Below are 24,153 nucleotides of genomic sequence, written 5' to 3' on the forward strand. Positions count from 1 at the left end.
TCTCGAGTAACGAGCACCCGAGCATTTTGGTGCTCGCTCATCTCTAATTATAATATATTCAGTGCCCATTGAAAAAACTATAATACACTGTGACCCTTGAAATAAATAATAGTACAAACTGTGCCCCTTGAAATAAATAATAGTACAAACTGTGCCCCTTGAAATAAATAATAGTACAAACTGTGCCCCTCAAAGTACATACAGTAACAAATACACTGAGCTCTCTGAAATAGATTATAATTAGAGATGAGCGTGCACCAAAATGCTCGGGTGCTTGTTACTTGAGCCGAGTTTTATGTAATGCTTGTAAGCTTGTTTCGAGTAACGAACCCCATTAAAGTCAATAGGAGACTCGAGCATTTTTCAAGGTGACCCATGCTCTTCATAGGGGAGGTTGTGTAAATCACCTGAAAACATCAGAAAGTCATGGAAACACCACAGAAATGAATATGAAATAGCAAGGGCAGCATGGATGCATCTGAGGCTCCCAGGTCACACTATTAAGCCAAATTGTGGGAAAGAGCCTGGTGGTCACCCCTCTAACAATTTACTTGGGACAGACCATAATCAGCAAGGCACACACACTGGCACATCTTAGCTAAGCACCACACTAGGTGGAACGAAGGCCAATCATCGCCTGTGGCTGACACCACTGCCATTTCTCCTGGGTTACATGCTGACATTGCTGTCCAATCCCCCTCAGGATGTAGGCACGAGCTGAAATTTTTCCCAGTGCAGCATCCAGTTGTCCCCATCTCAGATAGGGAAAGGTGCACCCCTTCACCTACTTCGCCGACGAGAGCTTGGTGACACCATAGGCTGGTCCTACCGCCTCCTGACATCCGACAGACTGATGCCGCCCCCGCGCAGAGCGGCACGTGAGAGAGGAGCGGACCTCTTCTCTTGTCCTGGGGGTTTGGGTCAACCCGCCTTTGTCCGGGAGCACTGGGTGAGAGCTGGCTGTCTTTGACCTATTTTCTCAAAGCGCTGAGAAGGAGTAGGGATGCGCACACTCTAGTCAAGGAACCACAGCCGCCTCTCTGTCGCCTACTCTTGGGGTAGAGCGACGGAGTCCCCGAGTCCGCACTATGCCTGTCTGGCCGCGGTAGCTGGTGGGCTGCCGTCAGACCCGGGCACCTCCTCTGAGCGGCCAGGCACACAACGACAACTCTGCCAGTTGCAAAGAGAAAAAAAATGAAAAAAATCACCTAACACCCCACTCTAGGGCCAAACCTTCGTGCTCCAGGGGACGCCCAAAAACGTGGTGGCGGAGCACGATTTTGACGGAGCATCCCCAGCTGTGAGGCGAAGAGGGTGTCAGAGAACCGGTATGAGGAAAATCCTGGGAGGTCCAGGCCGAGCACTGGTTCCAGGAAGACTGAAGGAGCAGGACTGTTTCACAAAACATCACGATGAACACCTTGTCGGGGCTAATGGCAAAGAGCTGTTGCCTTTGATGTGTTTTCTCAAGGTGCTGAGAAGGAGCGGGGACACACTCAGTCACTGCCCCGCACCCTACCTTAATTTATGATCATAATTCCAATGCCATGCCACCTCCGTCACAAAATCTTATTAGCCACAAACATGAGTATACAGAGGACTCAGATGGCAGTACTTTTACACATCTCCCTAATTTAACAACTCATTCTAAAACAAAAGATTTTTTTACCCAGAGTGCAGGTGAACCCCTGAAAGCTTTGTTGACCAAAAGTATTGGTGAACCCTTGAAAGATGTGTTTATTAAGAGTGTAGTTTGACCCCTGAAAGATTTGTTTCCCAAGAGTGCAGGTGAAACCCTGAAAGATTTGTTTACCAAGAGTGTAGGTGCACCCTTGAAAGATTTGTTTACCAAGAGTGCAGGTAAAAACCTGAAAATTTTTTCGAACGACAGCTCATACTTCCTTAATAGGATTTAGGTGGCTGTCCACAAACAGGTAAGCTATTGCCTATCCCAGCCCCTGCCTCTCCCCGAGGGGCTTGTTAACCAGTGCCCCAGGGAAAGATAGCATGAACTGTAAAGAAATTTGTGGCCAAAGATGGACATTGCGCTGGGATACGTTTCCGTACGCTGTGTGACCCTTTTAAAATTATGCTTCATAGCTGACTAAGCACAGATAAATTAATGTATGATTGTAAGTGCCATCCCATGCCACCTCCATCTCAGCATTTCATTAGCCACAAACGCAATAAGAATTTTTTTTTTTACCAAGATTGCAGGTGAGAACCTGAAAGTTTTGTTGAGCGAGAGTGCAGGTCATTTGTTTACCAAGAGTATAGGTGAACGCCTGAAAATTTGTGTACAAAGAATAGAGGTGTACCCCTGAAAGATTTGTTTACCCAGAGTGCAGGTGAACCATTGAAATATTTTTTTAACATAGAGCTCGTACTTGCTTCACGGAATGCAGTTGGCGGTCCACCGACAGGCAAGCTACCGCCTGTCCCAGCCCCTGCCTTTCTCCGAGAGGCTTGTTAAGCAGTGCCCGGGGGAAAGACAGCCTGTACTATGAAGAAATTAGAGTGGCCAAACCAGGACAATTTATTCTGTCTCGGTGTCAGATAGCTGGACACTGCGCTGGGATACATTTGTGGACTCTGTTGGTGTATGAAGCTGGAACTCTAGTGGTGAACTTCTTCAAAATTGGGGGTGACAACATGGAGGTGGCCCTCAGAAAAAATTGTTTTCACAGAGCCTTTTGGCCCTCTGAAGAATTTGCTGTTCATCGTGCTGACATGCTGTTTTAGGAGGAGGGAGATCAGGGAAGGATAGACCAAGCTACTTCTACCATTTTTTGGGGTGATAGAGGGTGCCCAGTCCTCCAGTTCTAGCTTAAAGATACTTTATGTTAAGCTGCTTTCCACCAGTGGTAAAAGGCTTTGTTCATGTTAATAAGTGTAAGCCTGTCGGCTCTGTCAGTTGACAGGCGGGTACGCTTATCCATGATAATCCCCGCATCAGCACTAAACACCCTCTTTAATAAGACGCAAGCGGCAGGGCAGGCCAGCACCTCCAAGGCGTACAGCGCAAGTTCATGCCACGTGTCCAGCTTTGACACTCAATAGTGGTATGGAGCAGAGGGATCACGGAGGACATTGGTACGGCTATGTACTTCCCCGCCATCTTTTTACACTGTTCCCTCCTACTCAGCCTAGACTGGAGAGTGGTGATACAGTCAGGCTGGGGTGCCATAAAACTGGCAAAGGCCTTGGACAGTGTTCCCCTGCGTGTGCTGGACATGCTGCCTGCTCCCTTCGTCTCCCCTGCTAGTTGGCCCACTGAACTACGTCTTCTAATGCTGGTGCTGTCAAATGGGAAGTTTAGTATCAGCTTTTCCACCAGGGCTTTATGGTATTGCATCACTCCCGTACCCCTTTCCTCTTCGGGAATGAGAGTGGAAAGGTTCCCCCTATACCATGGGTCAAGAAGGGTGAACACCCAGTGATCCATTTTCGACAGAATGCATCTAACATGAGGGTCACGGGAAAGGCAGCCTAACATGAAGTCAGGCATGTGTGCCAGAGGCCCAGTACGTAACACATCGCTGTCCTCACTAGGAGGATGACTCTCAGTCTCCTCCTCCTCTTCAGCCCATACACGCTGAACAGATGTAAAGGAAGTAGCATGGGTACCCTCTGCAGTGTGGGCAGCAGTCTCTTCCCCCCCCCCCTCCTCCTCCTCCAAGATGCGCTGAGAAATAGACCTGAGGGTGGTCTGGCTATCAAATGACGTATTGTCATCCCCCATCTCCTGTTCTAGCTGCAAAGCGTCGGCCTTAATGCTTAGCAGCGACCTTCTCAGCAGGCAAAGCAGCAAGATGGTTATGCTGATAATTGCCGAATTGCCGCTCACCATTTGTGTTGACTCTTCAAAGTTTCCTAGGACAACCTTTCAGTTTCCTCTAACACCTGACAGATGTCAGACATCTATGCCCATTCCTCTGTGAAGAATTGCGGAGGCTGACTACCATTCCGACGGCCATGTTGCAGCTGCTATTCAACAATGGCTTTACGTTGCTTGCAAACCCTGGCAAACATGTGCAAAGTTGACCAGTAAACTGGCAGCTGGAAGCGCTGTTGCAATCTCCTGAGGGTGGCAGCATTTGTGGTGGACTTTCTGAAATGTGTGTACACGCGACGCACCTTGCTGAGCAGCTCAGACAAATTGAGGTAGTTTTTAAGAAAGCGCTGAACCACCAGATTGAACACGTGGACCAAGCATGGCACGTGTGTTAGTCTGACAAGCTGCTGAGCCACCACCAGGTTACGCCCATTGTCACACATGACCATGCCTGGTTGGAGGTTCAGCGGTGAAAGCCACAGATCTGTCTGCTCCGTCAAACCCTGTAACACCTTTTGGGTGGTGTGCCTCTTGTCACCTACTGACTGAAAGCAACATGCTCACAGATGGTAATTGAGAGGTGGAGGAGGATGAGGAGGGGGGGTGGAGGTTGTGGCATAATAAGCCGGAGAAACCATGACCGAGGTAGGACCCACAATCCTCGGTATGGGTAGCACGTGAGCTGACCCAGGGTCAGACTTGGTCCCAGCCTACACCAGGTTAACCCAATGTGCCGTCAGGAAGATGTAGTGTCCCTGCCCACCAGCACTTGTCCACATGTCGGTGGTTAAGTGGACCTTCCCAGTAACCACGTTGGTGAAGGCATGGTTTATATTATGTGACGTGCTGGTGTAGGGCGGAGACTGTGCAGCGGGAAAAATTGTGGCGACTGGGAACCGAATTGTGAGGGATGGCTGCTGCCATGAGGATGCAAAAAGCCTCCGTTTCTACCAGCCTATATGGCAGCATCTCCAGGCTCAGCAGTTTGGAAATATGCACGTTTAGCGATTTGTGTATATGTGTGGATGGCTGCATATTTCTGCTTGCGCTCTAATGCTTGGGTTATGGACAACTGAATGCTACAGTGAGACACATTGGTGGAGGGAGTGGAGGACCGTGGAGGTGAATGGGTGGGTGCAGGCCGGGAGTCGCTCGTGCCTATGTTCTGGGATGGGGATCGCATCTCAGTGCCAGGATGTGACACAGGGAAAGAGGCAGTAGTGTGACCCGCAGGTGGTGAATGGCCTTCATTACACCTTATCGGGTGCTTAGCTATCATATGCCTGTGCATGCTGGTGGTGGTCAGGCTGGTAGTGGTGGCTCCCCTGCTGATCTTGGTGCAGCACAGGTTGCACACCACTGTTCGTCGGTCGTCCGCGCTCTCAATGAAAAACTTCCAGAATTTTGAACACCTAGCACTCTGCACGGAAGTTTGCCGCGAGGAGCTGATGTGGGGAACAGTTGGGGGATTACTTGCTCTAGCCCTGCTTCTCCCTCTGGCCACCCACTGCCCCTTGCAACCTGTTCTGGTGCTGTACTTGCCTCCCCCTCTGAGGTCCTGTCTTCAGTAGGCTTACCAACCCAGGTTGGATCAGTCAACTCATCGTTCACTAGCTCTTCCTCTAAATCCTCAGTCTGCTCCTCTCTCAGACTTACTGCCCTAATAACAACCTCACTGATAGACAACTGTGTTTCATCATCATCATCATCATCCTCAAATACCTCTTGAGACACTACTTGTAAGTCTCCACCCTTATCACCATGAGACTGTGAAAGGTCCAAATTTTTGGCATTGGTCACGGCAAACTCCTCAGGTGGCTGATGAACCATTGCGTGCGACTCAGGGAAGGGACCCGAGAACAGTTCCTGGGAGCATGCCTGTTCTGAATCTCTCCTTTTCCTGCAGTGACCAGGCTGGGAGGAAGTAATCATGTAGATATGTAGTAATTAATAGTAAGTAATCATGTAGATATGATACATTTTAATGGCTAACAAAAATACATGATGTTGTAGCGAGCTTTCTAACTACTCAGGGTCCTTCCTCAGGCATAATGAAATAGATCCAAAGAGGCATGCATGTATATACACGCATACTTATGACAAGGCGCAGACAAGCTTTGATTAGTTTGCACTTTAAAAAATACCAGACCGAATGAATAGAGAAATGAATAATAATAATATTTGTTCATATAGCCCAACATTTTCCACATTGTTAACAAAACAGGGAAAACAGATACAAAAACCACTGTTACATCTAGTATTGGATTGATAGAAACAATAGGAGTGAGGGCTCCTATGGGGTTACATACTACAAATAAGGGGGTGAAGTAGAAGGTAAAGGAGCTGCAGATGTCCACGGTATGGTGGGGGGAAGTGCGGGATGCTATACACATAAACAATGGTCAGACTTAAGCTATTTGGTGGCTGAATCGGTATGACTGCAAGAAGTGGTTGATTATGGCTAGCAGGGATCGCAGTCAGTAGGACAACGAGCATGTTATCAGGGGGAGTACACAGGGATTTAGTTTAGGGGATATGGTATGCCTCCCTGTAGAGGTGCATTTTTAAAACACGCCTGAAGTTTTGTGTGTCGGGTATTGGGTAGCGCATTAAGGAGGACTGGTACTGCTCTGGAGAAGTCTTAGAAGTGGGAATGAGAGGTTCGAGTTAAAGGGGCACTTTATCTTATTTCATTAGTGAAGCTGAGGGCACGGACTATGTGGTGGATTCAGATGAGGAAAGCAATGTAGGGTGGCGCAGTGCTGTGGAGAACTTTATGAAGACACTTATGAAGAGAGGATGAAGATAGTTTGAAATTAATTCTACATTTGATGGGCAGCAAGAGCAGTGAGTGCACAAGGCAGAGACGTCCGATTGGACAGGAAGATGAGCCTGGCTGCTGCATTCAGGGTGGATGCCACACACTGAGATGGTGATGTCAGGATGAGGTCAGTTAGTAGAAAGCAGAAAAAACAGTACGTCAGTTTTTAAGAGGTTCAGTTTTAGGTAGAGACAGGACTTAGTTTTAGAGACAGTGGACAGACGGTCAGTGGTGTTCTGGAGAAATGTTGCTGTGATGTACTTAAATAGTCCACTGATAAAGATGTGAAAGTCTCTGAATTAGCATTAGGGGGTCCCCTTGCCAGGTTTCTCTTGCTGAGAACAATCACATTTTGCTCTACTGGCTAGCACAGGGTTCTAAATTTTTTTCAGCTGTTCCAAATGCATGCAGTAAAAAAAAGGGGGCAATACCAATGTTAATCAACAAGTGTCGCTATGGTACAATATTTCCAAACACATAGCTGGGAGGAAAGGAGTGAACGGAGTGATTAAACATTTGTGGAAAGAGAAAGAAAAAAAAACTGAGTGTATTAAATTTATCCTGTAATGCTGATACATTAAAATATGATAAATGTTAGACACCCAAATGACATATAAAAAATCTTTTAATTTTTTGTGGAATGCGTTGCATTTTTCAGTGATCCAATTTAATGTACCATATAATAGATTTTAGCTTTTAAAGGATTTAAAGCAAAGTGAAATGGAAAAAAATGCGACTTTTGGAGACTTCTTTGTACGGTGTACACACAGTGGTAGAAATGACACAATAACTTTACTTTGTAGGTCAGTACTAGAGATGAGCGAGCACACCTGTCGAGCTTGATGCTTGTTGGAGTATTAGGCTACTCGAGATGCTCAGTACTCGAGTTGAGCAACACGTGGTACTCGAGTCACTTTCATTTCCCTTCCCCGCATGTTTAGCACCATTTTTTAGCCAATAAACATGCGGGGAAGGCATTACCACTTCCTGCTGTGACGTGCCAGCCCTCACCCCCCCCCCTCCACAGTAGTAAGTGGCTGGGCCGATCCAGTGACCGCCTAGTACTTGAAATGGTGCCACCCGCGGCTCTCCTAAGACACATGCTGGCAGAGGTTAGGGAAAGAGCTACAGACGCTGAAATAGGGAAAGTGCAAGTGTAGGGTGCGGTTAGGCAAGGATCCTGACATCAAGAACCCAACAGTCCTTCTTAGAGCTGCTCCTCATTGTGTGCATTACTTTTGTGGTTGGCTGGGAGCAGTAGTGCACCTATTTTTTTTAAAGCATCTAGGCCTGTGCAGAGCATTTCATTTATACCGTTCTCTGTGTGCACTGCATTAGGCAGAGTTCTCATCGATAAACAGTACGCTAATTTTCCCTGGGCAACTGCAGAGCATTTCAGCTATACTGTTCTCTGTGTGCAGTGCATTAGGCAGAGTTCTCATCGCTAAGCAGTACGCTAATTTTCCCTGGGCCTCTACAGAGCATTTCAGCTAGACCATTCTATGTGTGCAGTGCATTAAGCAGAGTTCTCATCGTTAAACAGTACTCTAATTTTTCCTGGGCCTGTGCAGAGCATTTCACATTTACCGTTCTCTGTGTTGAGTGAAGTAGCCGCAGTTATCAGCACTATCCACTCGGTTAATAGTTCACGGCCCCAGTGCAAAGCATCTTACAATACACTTTCCTTGTGCGCGGTGAAGTAGCCGCAGTTATCTGCACTGTCCACTGGGTTAATAGTTCTCTGCCCCTGTGCAGAGCATCTCAAAATACACTGTCCTTCTGGGCAGTCAAGTAGCTGCAGTTATCTGCACTATTTACTGGGTTAATAGTTCTCTGCCCCTGTGAAGAGCATCTTACAATACACTTTCCTTGTGTTGGGTGAAGTAGCCAGTTATCTGCACTATCCAGTGGGTTAATAGTTCTCTGCCACTTCATACAGCCCCTGTTATCTACAAGTCTCTGTGAGCGGTAAATTACCTCTAGCTATCAGCACAAGAAAGCAGCTTAATTTTTTCTGTCACAGCATAGAGCCTCCGTTATCCACAAGTCTCTATGTGCAGTGAATTAGCTCTAGTTCTCAGTGCTATACCGTGGGTTAATTTATTTTGGCCCTGCTCTATCCTTTATCTGACATGATGAGGAGTAGGGTTAAGGGTCAAGAATGGGGATGCTGACGTCCAAGTGAGGGTGTGGGCGCAGGCCGTGGTCCTGGGCGGGGTGAATCACAGCAGGCTGCAGAGCAATTAGGAGAGTGCCACGACTCTCTGCTCCCCAGCTTCATATCAAAATTTGCGAGTCCGCGTGGAAAACCTTTATTAGAAGCACAGCAGTGTGAGCAGGTCCTGTCGTGGATTGTGGATAACACTCCCAGCTATGTATCGAACCCCTAGTCTTTCACGCCGTTCACTTCTACTGGGCTAGGGACTGCATCTCTGAATCCTCTTGCTGCTCTTCCTTCCTCCCAGCCTCCTTACTCCAGGAAAATGACATAATCTGAGCAGGCAGACTCCCAGGAACTGTTCTCGGGTCCCTGCCATGAGTGGGAAAAAACGGTTCCTCAACCACCTGAGGAGTTTGTCATGACCAATGCCCAACATTTGGAAATTTCCCAGAGTCCGGGTAATAAGGCTGGGGAGTTTTGGCAACTGTCCCAAGAGCTTTTTGTGGATGAGGATGATGAGACACAGTTGTCTGTCCATGAGGTAGTAGTAAGAGCAGTAAGTCCAGAGGAGGAGTGAACAGAGGATTCAGAGGTAGAGCTGCTGGATGATAAGGTGACTGACCCCACCTGGCTTGCTAAGCCTTCTGAAGACAGGGCTTCAGAGGCCGAGGCAACTGCAGCAGCAGGACAGGTTGAAAGAGGCAGTGGAGTGGCCATGGGAAGAGGCATGGCCAGAGGCAATAATCCCCCAACAGTTTCCCAAAGCACCCCCTCGCGGCAAGCCTCCATGCAGAGGGCTAGGTGTTCAAAGGTGTGGAAGCTTTTTAGTGAGTGCACGGACGACCGACAAACAGTGGTGTGCAACCAGTGCTGCACCAAGAACAGCCAGGGAACCACCACTGCAAGCCTCACCACCACCAGCATGCACAGGCATATGATGGCCAAGCATCCCACAAGGTCAACAATCGCCTTCAGGTCACACCACTGCCACTTCCCCTGTGCCCCAACCTGCCACACAGATCCAATCCCCCTACCAGGACGCAGGCACAAGCACCTCCCAGCCTGCACCCACACCCTCATCTCCACGGTCCTCCATTGGCTCTAGCAATGTCTCCAAGCACAGCGTTCAGCTGTCGCTAACACAAGCGTAGGAGAAAAAGCAGAAATATGCCACTACACACCTGCATGCACAACCTTTACATACGTTCACATTGCCAAATTAATCAGCCTGGAGATGCTGCCATACAGGCTTGTGGAAACGGAGGCTTTCAAAAACATGATGGCGCCGGCGCTCCTGCACTACTCGGTCCCCAGTCGCTACTATTTTTCCCGGTGTGCCATCCCACCCTACACAAGCACATATCCCACAACATAAAACTCCCTCACAAACATGGTTACAGGGTAGTTCCACTTATTGACGGACATGTGGACAAGTACTGGCGGGCAGGGCCACTATATCTCCCTGACGGCACTTTGGGTGAACTTGGTGGAGGCTGGGACCGAGTCAGAGCCTGGGACTGCTCTCTTGCGGGTCCTACCTCGGTGCTGGTTTCTGCATCGTTTTATGCCACCTCCTCCAAACCCCTCCCCTCCTCCGCCATCTCCACCTCTCAATTAAGAAGTGTGAGCACGTCACCAGCAGTCGGTAGCGCACGGTGCGGCAGCATAGCAGTGGGCAAGCGTCAGCAGGCCGTGCTGAAACTAATCAGCTTAGGTGACAAGAGGCACATGGCCCCCAAGCTGTTACAGGGTCTAACGGAGCAGACCGACCTCTGGCTTTCGCTGCTGAGCCTTCAACCAGACATGGCCGTGTGTGACAAAGGCCGTAACCTGGTGGCGGCTCTGCAGCTTGGCAGCCTCACACACGTGCCATACCTGGCGCATGTCTTCAATCTGGTGGTTCAGCGGTTTCTGAAAAACTACCCCCACTTGTCTGACCTGCTCGGCAAGGTGCGCCACGCGTGCACAAATTTCGGCAAGTCCACCACGAATGCTGCCACCCTCAGGACACTGCAATGTCGGTTTCAGCTGCCAGACCACCAACTGCTGTGCGACATGCCAACACACTGGAATTCTACATTGCACATATTGGCCAGGCTTTACTAGCAGTGTAGAGCAATTGTGGAATACCAGCCGCAACATGGACAGCATAGTGATAGTCTGCCTCCACATTTCTTTACGGAGGAGTTGGCATGGATGGCAGACATCTACCAGGTCCTCAGAAACTTTGAGGAGTCTACCCAAATGGTGAGCCGCAATGCGCCATCGTTAGCGTTACCATTCCGCTGCTTTGCCTGCTGAGAATTTCGCTGCTAAGCATAAAGGCCGATGCTTTGCGATTAGAACAGCAGATAGGGGATGACAGTATGTCGCTTGATAGCCAGACCACCCTCCTGTTTATATCTCAGCGCGTTTTGGAGGAGGAGGAGGCGGAGGAGGAAGAGATTGCTGGCCACACGGCAGAGGGTACCCATGCTGCTTGCCTCTCATCTGTTCAGCATGCATGGGCTGAAGAGGAGGAGGAGGAGGATCCTGAAAGTCATCCTCCTAGTGAGGACAGTAATGTATTGCGTACTGGTACCCTGACACACATGGCTGACTTCATGTAAGGCTGCCTTTCCCGTGACACTCGCGTTAGACGCATTCTAACCAAAACGGATTACTGGGTGTACACCCTTCTTGACCCCCGGTATAAGGAGAAACTTTCCACTCTCAGTCCGGAAGAGGAAAGGGGTACGAGAGTGATGCAATACCACAAGACCCTGGTGGAAAAAGTGATGCTAAAATTCCCATCTGACAGCGCTAGCGGCAGAAGACAAGGTTCAGCGGGTCAACTAGCAGGAGAGGCATAGGGGTCAAGCAGCATGTTCAGCGCAGGAAGGGGAACCCTCTCCAAGACCTTTGCCAGTTTTATGGCTCCCCAGCAAGACTATGTAACCACTCCCCAGTCAAGGCTGAGTCGGAGGGAGCACTGTAAAAAGATGGTGAAGGAGTACATAGCCGATCATACCACCTTCCTCCGTGATGCCTCTGCTCCAGACAACTATTATGTGTCAAAGCTGGACACGTGGCACAAACTTGCGCTGTACGCCCTGGAGGTTCTGGCCTGCCCTGCCTCTAGCGTTTTGTCAGAGAGTGTGTTTAGTGCTGCTGGGGGGGGGGGGGCATCACGGATAAGCGTACCCGCCTGTCAACTGCCAGAGCCGACATGCTTACACTCATAAAGATGAACAAAGGCTGTATTTTCCCAGACTTCTCTTCTCCACCGGTGGAAAGCAGCGGATCATAAAGATTCTTTTAGCTGCAACAGGAGAAATATGCATCCTCTATCATCCCAAAAAAGGGGAGAAGTAGCTTGGTCTATCCCTCTTGGATATTACTCCTCCTCCTCAAACAGCATGTCATCATGCTGAACTGCCAATTTTTCTGCTAGCCAAAAGGCCCTGTTAAAACCAATATTTTCGGAGGGCTGCCTCCAGGCTCTGTTACAAATTAAGCAACAGCGAGCTGTATCTTTAAAAAATGTTTATGGGTTTCACCTGCCCTCGGGGTAAACCAATTTTTCAGGGGTATACTTGCACTCTTGGTACACAAATTTCTCAGGCCCTCGCCTATACTCTTAGGCAACTAATTTTTCCGAGGTCCACCTATACACCTGCTACTGAATGGTTTGATGGGTTCGCCTATACTCTTGCTACAGAAAGGCTTCAGGGGTTTGCCTATACTTTTGCTGCAGAAATGCTTCAGGGGTTTGCCTATACTCTTGCTACTGAAATGCTTCAGGGGTTCTCCTATACTCTTGCTACAGAAATGCTTCAGGGGTTCTCCTATACTCTTGCTACAGAAATGTTTCAGGGGTCCGCCTATACACCTGCGACAGAAAGGTTTGAGGGGTTCGCCTATACTCTTGCTACGGAAATGCTTGAGGTGTTCACCTATACTCTCACTACAGAAATGTTTCAGGGGGTCCGCCTACACACTTGCTACGAAAATATTTCAGGGGTCTGCCTATACACTTGCTACTGAAAGGTTTGAGGGTTTCGCCTATACACTTGCTACTGAAATGTTTCAGGGGTTTGCCTATACTCTTGCTACAGAAATGCTTGAGGAGTTCGCCTATACACTTGCTACTGAATGGTTTGAGGGGTTCACCTATACTCTTGCTACAGAAATGCTTCTGGGATTCGCCTATACTCTTGCTACAGAAATGCTTCAGGGATTCGCCTATACTCTTGCTGCAGAAATATTTCAGGAGTTCACCTATACTCTTGCTACTTTGTGCGTCCGTTCACACGTTTTTACGACTCTGTTTGAAAGAGCCCTCCCTTTGTGTCAGCATGAGATAAAAATCTTGAGCCTTTATTAATTTATTGCCTGTTCAACAGAGCCAACCTTAGGATGGTCAGCTTACCCTTATAATAAACACTACTTCATATAGTTTCTAATATTTATTTCTACATTGTGATAATTTTCTGCTCGTACAACTACTGGGTGTCAAAGCTGGACACGTGGCACGAACTCGCGCTGTATGCCCTGGAGGTGCTTTCTTGCCCTGCCGCTAGCGTCTTGTCAGAGAGGGTGTTTAGTGCAGCTGGGGGAATCATCACGGATAAGCGTACCCGCCTGTCAACTGACAGTGCCGACAGGCTTACACTCATAAAGATGAACAAAGCCTGGATTTTTCCAGACTCCTCTTCTCCACCAACGGAGAGCAGCATTACCTAAACAATCTTTTCTCTGCAACCGTGCATGCAAGCATTGTTCTCTATCACCGTAAAAAAAGGACATTTACCTTTGTCAATCTGTGTATGATATTAGTCCTCCTCCTCCTGCTCCTCCTTCTGAAACATTCTGTCATCACGCTGAACTGCCAATTTTTCTGCGACCCAAAAGGCTCATATAACGTTTGTCAAACAATATTTCTACGTTTCTAACTAAAGCATTGAAACTTCAACATGAACCAATTTTTTTTTAACAGGGCTGCCTCCAGGCTCTCTTACAAATTAAGACACAGTAAGCTAAAATATTAATGGGTTTCACCTGCCCTCTCGGTTGAAAATTTTTTTCTGGGGTACATTTCTACTGTTGGTACAGCAAGTTTTTGGGCCCTCGCCTACACTGTAATTCAAGTAATTTTTCTGGCCTTCGTCTACACTCATGGTACACCAATGAGTCAGGGGTTGGCCTACACTCTTGCTACAGTAATGTCACTCGGGTCTGCCTGCCTATACTTCTGCGTCAGAAATGTTACTTCGTTCTGCCTATACTTCTGCTCCTGAAATGTAACTGGGCTCTGCCTACACTGCTGCTACTGAAATGTTACTGGGGTCTGTCTATAATGTTACTACTGAAATGTTTCTGGGCTCTGCCTACACTGCTGCTACTAAAATGTTACTGAGGTCTGTCTATACTGCTGCAAATGAAATGTTACTGGGGTCTGGCTATACTCTAACTACTGAAATGTTACTGGGCTATGCCTATACTGCTGCTACAGAAATGTTACAGGGGTCTGTCTATACTGTTACTACTGAAATGTTATTGGGGTCTCCCTAGACTTCTGCAACATAACTGTTAGTGGGGTCAGCTTATACCTTTGCAACAGGAATATTACAGGAGTCTGTGCATAGTATGGGTGCACTACGTTTTCCCATCGCAGTGTTCTACGTATCTGGCCATGACAAAAGAAAAAAACGACTGACTAGGGCATGGAGTGTGGGCCGCAGCCAACCTGTATTTTATCTCACATTACCGCAGCTATCCGGGGCACTGCATTGGGAGAAACAAAAGGAGCGAAACAGCGCTAATGAGACGTTCACAGCTACGCTAGCAATGGAGTCCGTTCTAGGCCCGCGATTGCTGATGATTTGTGCAGAGGCCTATGTCCTGGGTGCAGTGAATGTCTACTTCCTGCCTATGACTGCTGAAGCTGTATGCCGAGGCCTATGTCCTGTGGGAACTGCAACTACGCCTGGTTGGGGCTGTGCAACTTTTTCCAGGCTAATCCAGCCATTGTAGCGGGGAAAGAAAACATAACTGATTTACTTTGCCACCTTGGCCCTTCTGCAGGCAAGAGTATAATTTTTTCGGCCTACAGTGTGCGTTACAGTACCGCTGTCAGCCTCCAAGTGCAGGCCAATAAGCGCCTAATTTTTAGCAATGCTCAGTGTCTGCTGTATACGAAATACACCATGCTGAGGGGTAGGGGTAGGCCTAGAGGACATGGCCGTGGGCGAGGACGTGGAGGTCCAAGAGAGGCCACATTTCCGAAAACCAAGTAAATACAACCGGGGTGCTATTTGATTATCGCTAGCTGAAGCATTCAGCCAACCGGTAGAGCAATTGCGGCTTCCATCTTGTTGGTGCAGATAATAATTACATATTTTAGTGTACAGCTAAGGTAGAATAGAGCCGAGTATAGAACACAGCATCCCTGCAGGGCTGGGGACAGAGTAGCAGCAGGCACATATCCTTGGTGGAAGCAGGCCAGCTGAGAGCCACATACTCCCGGACTGATTTTGGACTGATTGATGAGGCCTTTACTTGTGATCATCTTTGGTAATTCCTGACAAAGATGAGTGGTATAGCCAGAAACTTGCATTGCTAACACTTTGCAATGGTCAACAGAAAGCATATAAATGAAGCCTTTCCATATTTCTGATTGAGATGAGAAGGAGTGACGACTTTTAGTTCCTAGAATATCCTTTTCATTGCTATCAAATGCCCATCTTGTCTCAGAAAATACTAGCTTTTCCACACAGCTGTTGTCGCTTCCACTTTTGTTGGCTATTATTCGCATCTGAAGGTTTAATTTTGCCCATGGAGGCAAAATCTACGGTGGAGGCGCGGAACCCAGCCTGAACTTGGGCCCGCTAACGTGACTATAGCGGGTCCTGGTCATGCTGTGTTGGCCTTGTAATGCCACCTCCCCCTCCCGCTTGGGGTCAGGGGGTCAGCAATGTGCATCATGTATTTTCTTTCGTGTTACCACAGTTATCGGAGAAGCTTGTTTGGGGCAAAGGAGAGGAGCATAACTGCTTTAACATTACAGGGGTCTGCCTATACTTCAGCTGCAGAAATGTTACAGGGGTCTGCCAATACCGCAGCTACATAAATGTTACTGGGGTCAGTCTATACTGCTGCAACTAAAATGTTATTGGGGTCTGTCTATACTGTTACTACAGAAATGTACCTAATACTGGACTCTGCCTAGACTGCTGCAACGGAAATGTTACTGGGGTGTGTCTATACTGTTACTACTGAAATGTTACTAAGACTGGGCTCTGCCTATACTGCTGCTACTGAAATGTTACTGGGCTCTGACTATACTGCTGCTACGGAAATGTTACTGGGGTCTACCTAAACTTCTGCAAAATAACTGCAGTGGGGTCAGCTTATACCTTTGCTATAGGAATACTACAGGGGTCTGTGCATAGTATGGCTACACTAAGTTTTCACATTGCGGTGTTCTTCGTATCTGGCACTCCCCCCCCCAAAAGAAACAAAACAAAACAGTGTCACAGGGGCATGCAGTGTGGACCGAAGCCCACCTGTATTTTATCTGACATTAGCTCTGCTATCCGCGACACTGCAATGGGATGTATTCATGTACCGTCGGTGGGTTCCTGGGAGCCACCCGTGCTGTGGGTACACATAGACTTCCCATAGCGGAGTTGTACCTGCCTGTGACTATTAATTATAAAAAACCCCAGTCTGACTGGGGCATGCAGTGTGGGCCGAAGCCCACCTGTATTTTATCAGACGTTAGCTCAGCTATCAGGGGCACTGCAATGGGATTTATTAATGTACCGTCAATGGCTTCCTGGGACCCACTCATGCTGTGGATCCAGACAGATTTCACTAAGCGGAGTTGTAGCTGGCTGTGACTATGAAAAAAGGCCAGACTGATTAGGGCATGGAGTGTGGGTCGAAGCCAACTTGTACTTTATCTCACGTTAGCTCAGCTATCCGGGGCACTGCAATGGGATTTATTTATGTACCATCGGTGGGTTCCAGGGAGCCACGCATGCTGTGCACCCACAAGAATTCCCACACAGAATTCCAATAGCGCAGTAGTACCTGCCTGTGATTATTAATTAAAAAAACCCAGTCTGACTAGGGCGTGCAGTGTTGGTTGAAGCCCACCTGTACTTTATGTCACGTTAGCTCAGCTATCCGGGGCACTGCAATGGGATTTATTTATGTACCGTTGGTGGCTTCCTGGGACCCACCCATGCTGTGGGTCCACACAGACTTCCCAGAGCGGAGTTGTAGCTGCCTGTGACTATGAAAAAAGGCCAGACTGATTAGGGCATGGAGTGTGGGCCGAAGCCAACCTGTACTTTATCTCACGTTAGCTCAGCTATCCGGGGCACTGCATTGGGACAACCTAGAGGAGCAATACACCGCTAATGAGACGTTCACAGCTACGCTAGCATTGGAGTCCGCTGTAGGCACGCGATTGCTGAGGGTTTGTGCAGAGGCCTATGTCCTGGGTGCAGCTAAAGTCCGCTTCCTGCCTACGATTGCTCAAGCTGTGGGCCGAGACCTATGTCGTCGGCGCGGTGCAAGTCTGCCATGTTTGGCCGCTCAGATTTATTTATTGTTCATGTCTTGGGCTGCCTAGGACCCACCTATGCTGTTGGTGCACACTTAGTTCCCATCGCGGTGTTTGACCTGTCTGCACAAAGACACTGACTGACTTGGGTAGGGGGCAGAGGGCAGATGGCTTTCCCCTTGCGATGTCGATTAAGCTATGCGACACCTAGACAGAATGAATATTGTGTGGGCACATGGATTCCCCATAGCTATGTAACTCATGCCCACGTTTGCAGCTCCTGACAGAGGTGGCACAGGATTGGAATGAAGATCGAACGACAATTTCTCATTGATTCTCTACAGCATTGTGGGCTATTGCCCCACCCCTTTTAAAGAGGGTCGCTACCTGGCCCTGCCAACCCTCTGCAGTGTGTGCCTCTGGTTCCTCCTCATGGCAGACGCACTTATAAATAGACATGAGGGTGGTGTGGTTATGCAGCCAGCGTGTGGCATGAGGGCAGCTGAAGGCTGCGCAGGGACACTTTTGTATGCGCTGCAGACGTAGGGTCGTGCGGGTGGGGAGGTGGGTTGGGCAGCATGTAACCCAGGAGAAGAGGCAGCGGAGTGTACCGCAGGCAGTGCTTGTGTTTGGTTGGAGGTAGTATGGTGCTTAGCTATGTAGTAGACATGAAGATTAGTTAGCGTAAAATGTCTATTCATTTGTAATAAACTAGAAGTTTAATGGCTGCATAATTTCATTATGGTAATTGCTGGACAATGGCATGGTGAAAGATGTGTGTTTTATAACTTCAGCCTAATATAAAGCTCTACTGCATAAGGAAAGAGTTAAAGCCACATTGCAATACTGAAGAAGTGTATCCAGCCCCTCCTCTACTCTCCAACCTCTCCAACAAAGAACTAATTTAACTGACCACATGTTGATAGAACAAAGACTGGTTTATGCACTGGACTTGAGAGAGAGGTTTGGGAAGGGAGGTGGGGAATTCTATATGGCCCGGCAAATGAGAATCCTGTATGTTACTGATGTAATGTGTTACATGCCCATAAAGGGCAGGTATTATGTGTTTCAATAACTTGAGGCTTTTGGGCGTTGTATGCTCAGAACCATATTGGACATGAGACTTATATCTTGCGTCTAACTTGGGCAGTGTGTGCATACTGTATTACACAATTAGGAAGCTACAGAATACCCTGAAGCCCGCTGGAGAAAAATATAATCCAGTACAATTGGCGTCCCTGGGTGGGCGGGTAGACTGTGATTTTTTTTATTCTGGAAAGATACAGAGACTGCAGATAACACGCAGAACTCATGGGCCCGAAAATCTACGGAACACGGTATGATTGCTTTATGTTAATCTACCTGTGTGATGACTTCTGTCTGTTTATCTGCCTGCCTCTATAGCCAGAGTAATAAACAGTTTGCGCTAATAGACTTGGAGAACGAGACCATGAAAATTTTAAATAGGCGCATGCACGTGTATGATCGAGCATGTTATATGCTCTCATACGTAAGGAGGGATACGCAGTAATTAAATTAGGCATATTTACCTGTATGATCGAGCGTGTTATGCTCTCATATGTAGAAAGGGATACGCGGGGATTATAGCCGTGGTGTGAGACGGCTGAAGGCTCTAAATACTGTTGAAGTCTTGGTCACTGAATATAATCGTCAGTCTTTGTGTATAGTCAAAGGTCTTGTTTAAAGAATGTGCAGTGTTTGTTACTGGGGGGTTTTACTGATAAGAGAGTGGGCTGATGTTAAGCCACTGAGCATTTCCCTGGTTAACCCATCTGTTCCTTTTGTTTTGTGTTTATACAGTTAATTTGCATTGTGATTTGAAGAAGGCAGATTTTACAAGGAGACACTATTGTGTCCAGAAATTTCAAATAGGATAGAATAAGCAGGCAGAATAGAATACGGGGTAGATCCACGTTGTTTAGAGAATGGCGGAAAAAAAAGGAAGCAAAGATAAGGATCAGGAAAGTTGCTGAAAGAAAGGAATGTTATAGGCAGATAAGCGGGGGGTGGGTGGGGGCGCCCTGGCAGACAGAGGGGTGCTTTAGATTGCTAGGAGGTGGTATAATGTAGGAAAGGGATTCACAAGCAGAATAGGGTAGGGGGAGGAGGAAAGAGTGTAGTGGGGGATGTGTATTGTCTGTATCATGAACAATGTAATGTCTTTGTGTTGACTATAGCCCATCCCTATAATGGCGGCCGTACTTGCAATGTTTAAAACCCCCACATAGTGTGACTCTGCAGCAAGTGTGGTGAGCCCTTCCCCCCATCCTGAAATTACTTCCCCCATGTGCTCACTTTCAGGGTGTGTGACGTTACTTCCGGCCATTCCAATCCGGGACAGGACTAAGCCCCGCCCCTTCCTCCTCCAGCAGCCATCTTGCCTCACCTGGGAGATTGGTAGCCCCGCCCCTTTCTGCTTCTGGCGGCCATCTTGCTGCACTCGGGAGGCCTACATTCCCCAATGCCACAATATCCAGTGCTAACATCATGATTGTCTGAAGCAAGGTCTTGTTTGACCAGACTTTGTTACACTCCAAAATGTGGCCACCTTGGATGTGTGATAAGTTCAGGGAAACTAACCTTCGTTCTTCGTGAAGATGCAGCTCAGGGCATATGAGATGACTAATCTGGTTTACAGTTTATGGAAGATTGGAGTTGATGCATGGAGGACAGAGGCCAGGGACCTATGAGCAGGGGACGCCCTCTCATGGTGTGATCCCAGGGGCTCTGTTTTCCGCTGCCTGCTTCTCCAATGGATGTTCAGACAGATGATGTTAAGGAAGGCTCTTACAGTTGGAAAAATTTCCCTTCAGTTACCCAGCAAACTTTTTCACGCAATTTGACGAAGTAGTCTTGGTTTTTATGTGAGAATGAGGGACTTAATTGCTCAGAGTAGGATGTCAATTCATCCGCATTCTTTTTAGTTTTTTTTTCTTTATGTCTTTGTGTATTCTATTGTCAGTCTACACTGAAGCTATAATTTTATTCAGACCGGAGAGTGAAAGTTAAACGGTGAAATTCCCTGGATACTATTTCACTGGGTGACTGTAAATTTTGCTTGTGTTGCGCCCCCTTGTGTTAGAAATGCTAACCGCGACGGGGGAAAAAAAAAAGGATATTTTCGCTCAGACTTTGCTGCATACAATGTCACCTTGCCCTACAAAGTGCTTGGTTTTTTGTGCCTCTTGGTTTCCTTTTTCAACGTTCTACTAGTTTGAACGTGACTACTCCTTTTTCAATAGAGTATTCTGGTTCAAAAGGGGGGAGGCATAGGTGATCTAGGTCATAGGTGATCTAGGTGTTGTAGATCAGCTATTGGGTTTTTAAAAAAATATATAAATAAAAAAAAATAAAAAGGAAATAAATGATTTGGGGCTATGAGATTCTGATCCATGTGAAATAGATCAACATGATTATTTAGTACTGATACAGCAAGAAACTGCAGGTATGCAAACAGTTACTGGAACCTCTGTTGACAATGCATATGTTGAGATTTTTGCAGATGGTACCAGGGTAAGGATTGATGACTCCACATCGGATATGCAGTGGTCACACAACAAGATGTGCTAGAAGCAGAAGCTCTGCCTCCGCATGTCTTAGCCCAAGAAGCGGAACTGAAGGCCCTCACTGAGGCGTGTGGAGTAGCGAAAGGTAAGATGTCAACCCTTTACAATGACTCCTGGTATGCATTCGGCATAGCTCATGATTACGGCCCAATATGGAGGGCCAGACAGTTTTTTACCTTAGCAGGACAACCAATTGAGAATGGTGCAGCGGTGCAGAGTCTCATGGAGGCCCTACTACTACCCAACAATGGAGAGCTCACACCGATTCCAACATTGGAGAAGCAAGAGACGACACCCTCGCCGACAGCACAGCAAAGGCAGCGGCTCTCAAGCCGTGGAAGAAAGAAGAAAAGGCACTGACAGCATGAGTCAGAGGCAAAAACTTGGACATTGACAAAATTTGGACTTTGATATGCTAGGGACTTTACAGTTACAAGCCAGCAAGGAAGGAAAGGATAAATGGACTAAAATGGGAGCAGCAGAAACAGGACCGTGTATGGTGAACAGTCAACAGCGCTTGCCTACCACAGTTCCTGTATCCCATGATGGCCCAGCTGACGCACGGAAAGACCCACCTAGTAAAGCAGCAATGACGTCGACGCTTGAAAGAGGACGGGCGACTCCTGGGTTCTCTGTAGCTGCTGCATCATTTGTCCAGTTTAGCATGATCTATGCCATAGGTGAGTCAGGACAGAAGGGAAAAGGTGCCCAAAAAACACTTGCCTAGACCACTTTACCCATTTCAGGGATTGCAAATTGACTACATTCAGCTCCCACCTGTTGGGAAGTATCAATATGTGCTTGTTGTTGTTGATGTCTTTGCAGGTTGGAGGCCTACCCTGTTACCAAGGCAAACAAGTAGGTAACCACAAAGAAGCTCATGAACGAGGCAAACTGTGAATATGGGGTACCAGAAGTGATTCAGAGTCAGGCAGAGGTACCGACTTCGCAGGTGAATGCAACACGTCATGTCTGCTCTGGGTGTATCCCAGGCTTTTTGCACACTCTACCACCCTTAGAGTAGTGGAAAGGTGGAGAGACTTAGTGGCACGCTAAAAAGCAAGATACTTAAAATGACGCGCGAAAATGGGGCTACTTTGGAAAGACTATCATCCAATAGCCCTATTCAGTGTTAGATATACACCCAGGGGGGATTATGCATTATCTCCCTTTGAGATTGTTTGGGCTAGCCCCAAGGCTAGGTTGCTATTATCCTCAGTAGTTACAATTACAATCTGATGTGTTGACTAAGTATGTGATTTTCGTTGTTAAAGGGGTTGTCCCGCGAAAACAAGTGGGGTTAAGCACTTCTGTATGGTCATATAAATGCACTTTGTAATATACATCGTGCATTAAATATTGGCCATACAGAAGTTATATACTTACCCCCACCGGTGTTGGCGTCCCCGTCTCCATGGCGCCGACCGAAGCCTTCTTCTGCCTGGATTAGACGCGCTTGCGCTGTCTGCTTCTTCTGTCCCGCTGAAGGGGCCACTCCAGCGTGCTCGCGCCGCATAGGTCTTCTGCGCATGTGCAGAAGACCTCTACGGCGCGAGCACGCGGGCGCGGGACAGAAGAGGGCAGACAGCGCAAGCGCGTCTAATCCAGGCAGAAGAAGGCTTCGGTCGGCGCCATGGAGACGGGGACGCCAACACCGGTGGGGGTAAGTATATAACTTATGTATGGCCAATATTTAATGCACGATGTATATTACAAAGTGGATTTATATGGCCATACAGAAGTGCTTAACCCCACTTGCTTTCGCGGGACAACCCATGTAAAGCACTAACCAAAGCTTATGCACAGGTGTTCTATTCCAAACTCAGAGGCAGACACTGGGACACATATCTTGCAGCCTGGGGATTGGATGTGTGTCAAGAAGTTCCTCAGGAAGCACCCTCTTGAGCCCCGATTTGATGGTCCCTACCAGGTGCTTCTGACTACTGCCGCAGCTGTGACACTAGCCGAAAGACTTACATGGATCCACGCTTCATACTGTAAGAAAGCCTCAGATCCAGGAGACCAGTCTTAGTTGTGCCGAGGACATTACTCTGGTTAGGGCTAGTGAGAGAGGAGGGTGGCAACTGGAATCCTTAGTCGGGAGAATATGAGGGTATGGTTACCTTCTGGTATAACTCGTCCAACACTCAAGTAGCCGCATATTCCTTCGACTATTGTATCGTGGTCCCGTGTCTAGGCGCAAAATCCCACTGCAGGCCAGATTTAGTTCAGTTCAGCTGGTTATATGACTTATATACCCAGGGAATACAATATGTTTGCGCCACTGATAATGTCTGGGGAGAAGACTGCCGTTATTGGGGATCAGTGGGATGGAACACAGGGACAGACTGGTCCTATAAACCACGAAGTGCCTTAAATAAGAAAGAGCGGGAAATCCCTAATTAGTCGTAAAACCCTCCTTGAGAATAATAATGACAGCAGGTATTGGAAGGCTGAACTTAGTATGTTGCTTGGTTTTAATACGGTTTTTACACTAACCATGGAAAACCCAAGCCCGGGGGACGAGGTTACTTACTGTTTGGGGACATACCGGTACAGGAGGACAGATCCCTTAGGGAAGTTTAAATTAAGGGATATGGTAGATGCTCCCGAATGGAGGCCTTCACTTAGTCCTGTGCCCATAATTAACCCCCTCCGCCCTCAGATAAAGACCTTGACAAACATGATGATCATAGCTGACCCTGCCTTTGAGGACACCTTGACAGTAGAGACTGGCTACTCTGACCAGAATCTTTGGTTGGAGTTGATGAGGTACAATGCTAACAAAAGCAATAAGTCTAACTGTTGCGTGTGCGGTAGTGCCCGACCACACTCGGGGATGGTCCCTCTGAATCTCCCTGTAGATGTTGAAGAGTTTTTCCTTAGTCTCTTCACGAACATTTCCGCTAATTACACTGCTTGTGAGAAGTGGAAGAAGGAATACTCTATAACTACTTAAGTGTTTTGCACCGGAGAGAGTATTACTGACTACCCTGGAAACTACAGCTGCCATGCAAACGGGCAGGGTGGAGGGAGATTTTTGGGGAACTCACTAACGGGCATCGCACCTCCTACAGTACGATAGGAGGGGAATGGAAGCAGGATCAGGTCCAGTCCTTAGGAGACGTTTACTGGCTTTGTGGAGACATGAGGTTGAGAACCCGCCTGGAAGGTAATTGGGCAGGGGAGTGTGCC

The 24,153-nt window shown here is 47.8% G+C and overlaps 1 pseudogene; it reads left to right on the forward strand.

The window, feature by feature from the left end:
- Window positions 1-9,235: 9,235 nt before the first annotated feature.
- LOC136626623 (uncharacterized) overlaps window positions 9,236-24,153 on the forward strand; it is a 39,645-nt pseudogene continuing 24,727 nt past the window's right edge.

The sequence above is a fragment of the Eleutherodactylus coqui genome, chromosome 1 (genome assembly GCF_035609145.1).
Source record: "Eleutherodactylus coqui strain aEleCoq1 chromosome 1, aEleCoq1.hap1, whole genome shotgun sequence".
NCBI lineage: Eukaryota > Metazoa > Chordata > Amphibia > Anura > Eleutherodactylidae > Eleutherodactylus > Eleutherodactylus coqui.